This window comes from Ovis canadensis, chromosome 1, assembly GCF_042477335.2.
Source record: "Ovis canadensis isolate MfBH-ARS-UI-01 breed Bighorn chromosome 1, ARS-UI_OviCan_v2, whole genome shotgun sequence".
Lineage (NCBI taxonomy): Eukaryota > Metazoa > Chordata > Mammalia > Artiodactyla > Bovidae > Ovis > Ovis canadensis.
In genome coordinates, this window is record NC_091245.1 from 258,173,869 (window position 1) to 258,183,862 (window position 9,994).

Below are 9,994 nucleotides of genomic sequence, written 5' to 3' on the forward strand. Positions count from 1 at the left end.
TAATGCTTTACCAGCTCACCTGGTGGCTCAGACGGTAAAAGCGTCTGTCTACAATGCAGGAGACCTGGGTTTAATCCCTGGGTCGGGAAGCTCCCCTGGAGAAGGAAATGGCAATCCACTCCAGTACTATTGCCTGGAAAATCCCATGGACAGAGGAGCCTGGTGGGCTACAGTCCATGGGGTTGCAAAGAGTCTGACACAACTGAGCGACTTCACTTTCCTTTCCTTTCCTGGGTACTACTTAACTCAGTCAAGTTAACACAAAATTAACCTTCCCATGAACGCTATTTGGAAATCAACTCAAACAAACCATTGGTAAAAGACATTGGAAGACAACAAGGAAAATGGAACATGAACTAGATATACAATCACGTTGCTGCTAAGTCACTTCAGTCATGCCCGACTCTGTGTGACCCCATAGACGGCAGCCCACCAGGCTCCCCCGTCCATGGGATTCTCCAGGCAAGAACACTGGAGTGGGTTGCCATGTCCTTCTCCAATGCATGAAAGTGAAAAGTGAAAGGGAAGTCGCTCAGTCGTGTCCGACTCTTCGCGACCCCACGGACTGCAGCCTACCAGGCTCCTCTGTCCATGGGATTTCCCAGGCAAGAGTACTGGAGTGGGTTGCCATTGCCTTCTCCAATCACGCTAAGGAATTATTATTGATTTTTTTCAGGTATGATAATGGAACTGTTGTTTTTGTTGTTGTCCTTATCTATAGAGATGTATATTGAAGAATTTATGATAAAATTAAATTGTGTGATGCCGGAATTGGCTTTGTGCATCATGAATTTTTTTTTTTGCATTTTGATTTTTTAAGTGTTTCATAAAATATTACTTACCTTGATTACTGAATTTTTCTGGCATGCCCTTAAGTGCCCAAAGTAATTGCCTCACTCAATGACTCTAGTCCTGGTTCTGTGGAGACTGAATGTAAACAAGGCAGTCAAGATGCAAATAACACAGCTGCAGAATGTGGTGAATGCTATAAAGAAAACTGTGTTAAGAATCATTAGGGAGTGGGAATGAGAGAGATTGAGAGAGAGACAGTGTGTATGTGTATATGTGTGTGTGGATGGTGTTAGGTAGTGGGGGCAGAGAGGGAGTCAGGGACAAGCTTTCCAAGGAGATGATAGAGGGAATTCAGGATATATTTTTAGGATGAAAAAGATGGGATTTGCCAATGGCTTAGGAAAAAGAGGGGAATTTCTGCTTTGGAGAGGGAAACGGCAACCCACTCCAGTGTTCTTGCCTGGAGAATCCCAGGGACAGGGGAGCCTGGTGGGCTGCCATCTCTGGGGTCGCACAGAGTCGGACACGACTGAAGTGACTTAGCAGCAGTGGCAGCAATAGGTAAGAAAAGGGATTTCAGCTTCAGGAATGTCAACCTGGGGTACCCTTTACTGAGGTGAATGATACTACAGAGGAACAGAACTTAAGGGAAACCAAGCTTGACTTAGAATCATGTTAAGTGTGAGCTCCTTATCAAAGACAGAAATAGAGTGGGAAAAGGCATTGATAGAGGCAAATCCTGAACTCAAGTGGGAAGAGTAGAGCAAGAGATAGAAATCTGGCTGCGATCACTTGTGGAGATTATGTAAATAGAGAAATGGGAAGGGCACAGATCTGAACCCTCTTTACGCTCCTTACGCTTAAAGGTCAGGTAAGCAGAAAGAGACAGCATATGAGGCTGAGCAGTAGCATCAATGAAGCAGGAGGAAAATTAGGAAAGCCTGTCTCGAGGAAGAGCTGTGTGAAATGCCACCAAGAAATGAAGTCAACGGATAAAAGAGAACTAGTCCTTGGCTGTGGAAACAGGCGATTTCTGGTGACTAGGCAGGGGCAGTTTCCGTTGAGCGCGGGGATGGAAGCTGGAGTGGAATGAACTGGCGAGGAGATGAAGGCAGTGAATTTGGTAAAGCATTTGAGAAATCCTTCAGGGATGGAGAATGAGAAGTGGCTTGGAAGAATCACATTGGGGCATGACCCCCAGCCCGCACAGCCTATTGCCTGCCTCCAGTATTTTGCATTGAGCACAGTTCTGGTTCGGGAAGCTGCGGAGGTTTCATGAGTATGGATTCCTTTGCGTGACGATTATAAAGAGGAAGGAAAATAAATGTGAACTGTTTTACATTTTATATATGTTTTTTAATACATTATCTTTTAACCAGCTACGACAGTGGCAGAGGAAGATATTAGCTAAAAAATGGTAAGTCTAAATCAGGGCATGAGTATTTTTAAAGAAAGAATCCTCTTATGGCAGGGGACCAACAGTGTAGACAAGTGAGAGGTGAGGGCAATGGAACCCCATACCTGGGCAGAGGTCTGACAGCAGAGCCTGGGGGTTTGCCTTGAAGCACCCAGATGTGGGGCCCTGGCTGAGTGAATGTATCCTTGGAGCAGGCTGCCCTGAGATGGAGCAGCCTTGGGAATATTCTCCCCATCTTAATTTTGTGAGCAGTGCCCCATTGTCCTCTCACCTTCCCACAAGAGCATAGCCAGGACTGTCCCTGACGTTCTAATCACCCATGGTGGATGGAGGGCTCCTTCCCTCATCAACAGAATGGAAACTGAGAAGCAACGTAGGTGGCATCTCTTCTCCCCACTGCATCCCCCCAGTTCTCCAATGGAGATAGCAGAGAGAAGTGGAACAACAAACATCCTCTGAAAAACCACCAGCCTCATCTTTTGTCTCTACGTATTTTGAACTAGCCTTCAAGGGGGAAAATTGCTGCTCTTTATTTTGCATTTTAAACCCTAAACCCAAGGTACCAGGCATGACGTTCTTGATATTCTTTGGTTTGAAGGATTCTAGATAACTCTGCTCCTTGTCTCAAGCAAACTGACCTATAAACATGCCCACTTCTCTGAGCCCTGCTTGTTCTGCTCCCATGGCTTTTAAAACTCTCCCCGGAACTTGGGCAAGAACTGCTCAGACAGGCCTAAGTTTCTGTCTTTAGACAAGACAAAGAGACATTCATTTAATCAGCAACTTTGGCCACACTTTACCCAGAGGTATATCTAGAACACACACAAATCCATCTCCAAAAGCTTAATAAGACAGACAGCTTTACTGAATATTTTTCCAAAAAGGGCAACGAGGGGAGATCATGCCACTTACCACAGCAGTCTCTCCTGGTCCTCCTCTTGGAAGAGGGCAAGGCGTCTCTTTCACAAAATGCCCTGTACCCAGTCCACTGACCCCAGCTCCTCATCCCCTCACACCGCTCCCAACCATGCATGCTTTCTCAGTGGAAGGGCCTGGCCTGCTCTCAGCCGCTGTCACTTTCTTCTCCACCTCTCACCCCAGCAGTCCTGACCAGTCCTGCTCTTGAGTGTTCCTGCTCAAAAAGGATGTGTGGGCCCACTGCTTCTAGTGACAGGACTCCATTTTGATCACTGAGGTCCCTTGCATGCATGCGTGTGAAGTCCCTGCTGTCGTGTCTGACTCTGTGCGACCCCATGGACTGTAGCCCACCAGGCTCCTCTGTCCATGGATCGTCCAGGCAAGAATACTGGAGAGGATTGCTATGCCCTTCTCCAGGGGATCTTCCTAACCCAGGGATCGAACCCTCATCTCTTATCAAGGGCAGGTGGGTTCCTTACCTCTAGTGCCACCTGGGATGCCCCATAATATTAGTTTCCTATTGCTGTTATAACAGCTTGCCACAGGATCAATGGTTTTAAACAATGTAGATTTACTATCTTACAGTGCTCTAGTTCAGAAGTCATAAAAGGGTCTCAGTTGGGCTTTAATCAAGGTGTGAGTTGGGCTGTGCCCCTTTCTGGAGCCTCTGAAGGGGAATCTCTATTTGCTTTTTTCAACTTCTGGAGGCTCCCTCATTCGTTGGTTTGTGGGCCCCTGCCATCTTCAAAGCCAACATTTGCATCACATCAACCTCTTTCATCGCCTATCTCATCCGATTCTGGCTCTTCTTCTGCCTCCCTGTTCTACATGTAGACCCTTTCGATTACGCTGGGCCAGCCCAATTACCCAAGGCACTTTCCCTATCTTAAAGTCAGCTGACTAGCAACCTTTATGCCATCTGCAAACTGAATTTCCCTTTGCCACGTAACATAACACAGTCACAGTTCCTGGGAGTTAGACCATGGACAATTTCAGTCTACCACAGAGTTCACAGGTCGTTGTGGCTGAGGGAAGGTTTTGGGAAACAATCCCCTCCTTCTTTAGCCAAAGACTTAAACTCAACTCCAGTGAGTGTCTAAGGGACTGAGACCCTCAGAATAAGATCCTCTGGAGAAGGGAATGGCAACCCACTCCAATATTCTTGCCTGGAGAATTCCACAGACATAGGAGCGTGTCAGGCTGCAGTCCATAGGATCACAAAGAGTCAGACATGACTGAGTGACTAATCACACTTGGTACTTGAATGTCTCTCCCATCCCCAGCTTAGGGCCAGAATCACACTGAATGCGTCTCACTGACTTAGGGAGAAAGAGAAGCATCATCTCCCAGGGACTCCGATAGGCAGATGAGGAAATACTGGATAGGCACTTGTTTTGATATGGTAGTATCTATCACTCCAGATTCCACAATTCCATGGTATGAGATAGTCTCCAAAGATGGTTGTCATTAATTTTTCATCTCCCTAACGCACATCAGATGTAGAGTCAAATTCCCCTGCCTGTGCTGGGAATAGTGACTAGCTTGACCAATAGAATGTGGTGGAAGTGATGTGGTGGGTGTTTTGAGGCTAAGCCACAAGGCTTTTGTATAATCATTGATTCTTGGAATCCAGCTGTAATTACGTGAGAGACCAAGTCATGTGGAGAGGCCAAGTGTAGGCTCTCTGGTTACTAGGACCTGCTGAGCTCCCAGCCAACAGCAGCATCAATTACTAGCTACGTGAGTGAGCCATTTGAACAAGATGACCAGACAATCCTTCAGCTGACTCCAGCCCTGGCTGCTATCTGAACACAAGAGTGTGCAAGGTCCTAAGTGAGAACCATCCTCTTGACCTCAGTCAACCCCCAGAACTGTGAGCAATAAAAGCACACTGTTCTTTTAATCTGATAAATTTTGAGGTAGGACTGTTACAAATGCAATCGACATACAGGGTATCCTGATATCCCTGCAGAACCTAGATCAAGTCTGAGCAGTGTACCAGATGACAGGGAAGCTACCAAAGCTTGCCAGATATCGGTAAATAAGATATTAAATGTGTGATCAATACATAATAGGGACTAAGTGCCACAGATGGTCAAGAAAGGCTCCTCCAGAGAAAATGAGATTTAATCTGAGTCTTGAAGTCTGGGTAGAACTTAATAGATGAAAAGTAGGGATAAAAGAGAATATATCTGAAAGAAGTAAACTGGACAAAAAGAGAAGACCAAAAGAACAAAGGGTAAATGAGAAATGTGAGTTTACTGAAAACACTCATCTTTCAAGATTTCAGTTTAAAGGTGCCTCTACCAGGCACCCTCCTCCTCTTTCTTCTATTTCCCTCCTTTTGTGTGTGTGTATTTAGTCTCTCCAGTTGTGTCCAGCTCTTTGTAACCCTATGCACTGTAGCCCATAAGGCTCCTCTGTCCATGGGATTTTCCAGGCAAGAATACTGAAGTGTGTTGCCATGCCCTCCTCCAGGGGATCCTGCATTGGCAGGTGGATTCTTTACCACCTGGGAAGCTCCTTCCCTCCTTCTATACAAACTGAACTGAGGCTTCATTTTTATCGTAGCACTAGGAATATTTTAAGCTACTCTTTTTTCTTTTAAACATTCCTGTTGTGGTTAGGGTAATTGTCTATATAAAAAAAAAGTTCCCCAAATAGGGTGGCTTAAATTATGTAGATGTTTATTTTTCTCTGCTGTGTAATGGTTATGAGATGAAACCTGCTCTTCATGATGATTCAAGGACCCAGCTTGTTGCTCAGCTAACCCCTCAGGCAATGTCATTAACTGCACGCTAGGAACTTGGTCACCACCAGATCCAGCTCCAGTGTGTCTGGAAGAGGGAAGAGAGGTGTAGGAGGTGAGCTGGACGTCCTGGACTTGGAAGAGGCAAACATCACTTCCCCAACATGCCCTTGGAAAGAACAGGGCCATATGGCCTCACCCAAGCCCAAGTCAGGCTTCCCAAGTGGCTCAGTGGTAAAGAATCTGCCTGCCAATGCAGGAGATGCGAGTTTGATCCCTGGGAAGATACCCTGGGGAAGGAAATGGTAACCCACTCCAGTATTCTTGCCTGGAGAAGTCCATGGACAGAGGAGCCTAGCGGGCTATAGTCCACAGGGTTGCAAAAGAGTTGGACATAATGACTAAGCAACAAACAAGCCCAAGGCAGGTGGGGAAATGTGGCCTGGCTGGGAAGCCATATAGAGTTGTATAGAGCTGAAATTCTATTACTAGTGGAGAAGGGGATTTGAGGCGGGCAGTGGCAACTGTGCCCCAAGGGCTCATCTTCCCCTGAGTCTGGGAGCTCCGTGAGGGCAAGAACCGCATTTTACTCATCTCTAGTCCTACCACTGAGATTGCTGCCTGACCCAGAGCAGTGTGTTCTGTCCACGCCTGCTGAAGCTATGTAGAGTTGCCATGGTCTAGGCTGGACGTGATGAACGTGTAAGCCACTGCAGGGAGCCGAGAAGCAGAGGACAGATGTGGGAGAATGTAATAGGGAAATGCACAGGGCTTGATGAATCTTGCCAGAACAGAGAGCTTTCAATGTTATGATCTTTTGTCATCTAAGCTGACAGTTCTTTGGCCCGAGTTGAAAGGACATGAACTAAATACCTCACTTAACAGAAATTTATTGAATGCCTTCCAAAGTTAAGAAATTCCTCAATCATTTCAAAATCACTTTAGGACAAAATATAACTCAAGCTTGAAGACTTTCAGGGTTCTTATTCTACACTTGCCTCCGCTACTGTTCACAGGTTAGAGCAACAGACTGCACATCAGGGCTTTCACCTGGTTGCTCTTACACACCATCAACAATGCCTTTCTGTGCTGACAGCGCTCCCCCCACCCCTGCTCCTGAGAAGTAGATGTGCGCCCACTCACTGATGTCCAGACACCAGCTGCTCTCTAGAAACCAGGCTCTGTGGCTATAGGCACAGTTTAGTTGTGTTATTCTTCAATGTCAGCTCAGGTTTGGAATCAGCACAGACTGAGTCTGAATTCAACTCTGTCACTTACTACTGACTTTGGTCAAGTTACACAACCTGTTTAAACCCCAGCTCCGTTATGTGTAAAATGGGATTGTAATGGAGCTTCATCACCGGGTGTATGAGGATTAGATGAGGTTCCAGGGGTAAAGCACTTGGCCCTTACTGTGCACTCAATGAATGATAGCTCTTAAACTGTTAGGACAATAGGTTTTCAGGCCCCTGTGGCCTCTTGAGTCAGACGATATTAACAGGATGATGAAAATAATAGCCAAGTGTGGCCATTGCAATAGAACCTTATGAACTTCTTGAACTGGCCTTATTTTCAGATCTGATGACTCTGTCCTGGCCTTTGAAGGGTGAGTTGATCCTGATCCATGCAGTCCTAGCCCATGACTTTGCAGCTGCATTTGGGATGACTATCAGGTTGGAGCTCAGAGGGTCCTCTTCCCTTCCTCTGCCTGCTGCTTGTCCAGCAGAATCTGGGAACTTTGCTTATCAGCACAGTCACCATGCAAAGAGAGAGATGAATCCCTTTTTTGGTCTCCTGGGCTTCTTGGACCCAGGATGTTGTCAGCTCCTGATGTCTGATGATCAGTGTGCTCTCTCAGAGATGACATAGTGGCAGCTCCGGTCAGTGGCACATCCTGTTCCGTTCACAGAGCCCTGCCTCACCCTTCCCTCACTGCTAAGGATCAGGCCTGTCCTTCTCCTATCTCCTGGGAAAGGTTAAGCCCATTCTGGCCCCCATGGGTATAGGTGTCTCTTTCTGAAGAGACCGGTTTGCCCTCCCTGTTAACCTGTGACTCACTACAATCTACCAGAAGCCTGCAAGTCACTCTTGGGCCTGCAAAATGTGGGGGCCCACTCATGACTCAATGTGATGTCAATCTTCTCGCTTCTCTTTATTAGAAGGTAGAAGTTTCACCCTGGCAACTGCAATTCAGACACCAAGTCCACGAGCCTTCACTTCTTGGAGGTGCCCCAGCCTCCAGGGCAATGCGCCCCTCCCTTTCTCCCTCCCCACATCAGAATCCTGTTGGGGGAAGACTGTTCCACCACTCATCACCCTTGCTGTCCCTCTGACTCTGTCTCCCATCACTGTCCTCCTCCAGCACACAGCTCTTTTTATGGAGGTGGAAGAAATATGCACGCACATCGCGCACACACACACATCATGGAAACCAGTTCTCCAAGTCTGTGCAAATTTTCCAGATTTTTCTCCTGTCCACCAGAGAACAGAGCCTCTTTGAAACAATAAGCTAGGGCATCTGCCATTGCTGGCTGGCTTCTGGTGGTGGTTGAGGGGAGTGAACCTGCTATTTGATGTCTGTGTGCCATAGATTAAGACTTCATGTTTCATCCTGTCTCATGAGTTACACGGGTTTTTACTACGTAGCTGGAATGAGGTCTACCAGGCTGCTCAATTCGCAGGGTGAGCATAACTGCTTCATCATGTTCCAATTCACCCTTCTTTATCCCCTTTCAATCTTTCGCTTCAATTTTTTATCAAAAGCCCACATACATATAATTTTAGAAGTCAAGTAATTCTCTAAAACTTTAGAGAAACAGCAGTCATCTTGTCCCCTCTCTTGTCCTCTAGTCTCAGTCTCACTTTACAAAGAACTAATTTTTGAAAATATTTTCCTTCACGTTGCTAAAGAATGCAACTATATTGCTAATTCTTGACTTTTCGGCATTATTTACTGATTTTGAAGTATAGGAATTAAAAGAATCCCGCACATACTAACTTACCCTCCTTCCATTGACATTTAGGATTTACATGATTTTGACAATATAATACTAGTCACAGGTGAGCCCTGTAGTATGCTCTAATTGCTTTTCCTTTCTTTTTTTTCTAAAGTATTTACTTACTTCTTGGCTGCGCTGGGTCTTCATTGCCACGTGAGCTTTTCTCCAATTGTGGGGAGCGGAGACCGCTCTCTAGCTGTGGCACTTGGGCTCCTCTCGGCAGTGGCTTCTCTCGTCACAGAGCCCAGGCCCTAGGGAGTGTGAGCTCTGCAGTTTTGATTCCTTGGGCTCTGGGGCACCAGCTCAATGGTTGTTGCACACTGGCTTGGTTGCCCCACAGCACGTGGGATCTTCCTGGTTCAGGGATTGAACCCGTGTCTCCTGCATTGGCAGGTGGATTCTTTACCACTGAGCCACCAGGAAAACCCATCTTTCCTTTCTTGGATAACATTTTGTCTTCCTTGGATCTAATAATTGCCCCTTTCCTCCTCTGTTCAGTTTTCTGTGTACGTACCTCTAAGTCAATGTCCTCTTCTGCAGACGTTGCTCTCAGACCCTCTATCTCATCTTCTATTGACCCTTGGTTGACAGATGTGTGGGGCACACCTCCGTTCTTGACTTCCCTGGCAGCATTCAGCTGGCATGACGCACAACTTTTCCTGGACTGCACTGCTACTCTGCCAGTTCGCCTCACTCTCCGGTCACTCTTCCTTGTCTGTGGTTTCTCTTCCTCTCCTGTCCCTTACAGTGATGTGCCCAGCGTTCATTCCACCTCTCTTCCCCCCTCGCGCTACATAAGCTTCCCAGACTCATCCCATACTAATTGCTCTCGCCTCTCCTGCCACCTCTGTATGAATGGCTGATGGATGGCTGTGTCTCTTGCTCAGTATTTCTGCTGAGCTCAGGCCCACATTTCCATTGGCTGGTGGAATGTTTCTGCCAGGATGTCCTGCAGAAACCTCAAACTCAGCATGTCCCCAAACAAAATCACTATTTCAGAACCTAAATGTATTCAAAGCCTATTTTTTTTTTTAAATCTGTGAAACTGTGCGAAAGTGACTGCATTCTTACCTGCAAAATTGGATGGCACTGCATTCCTTAGAGGATTAAATGGCCTCA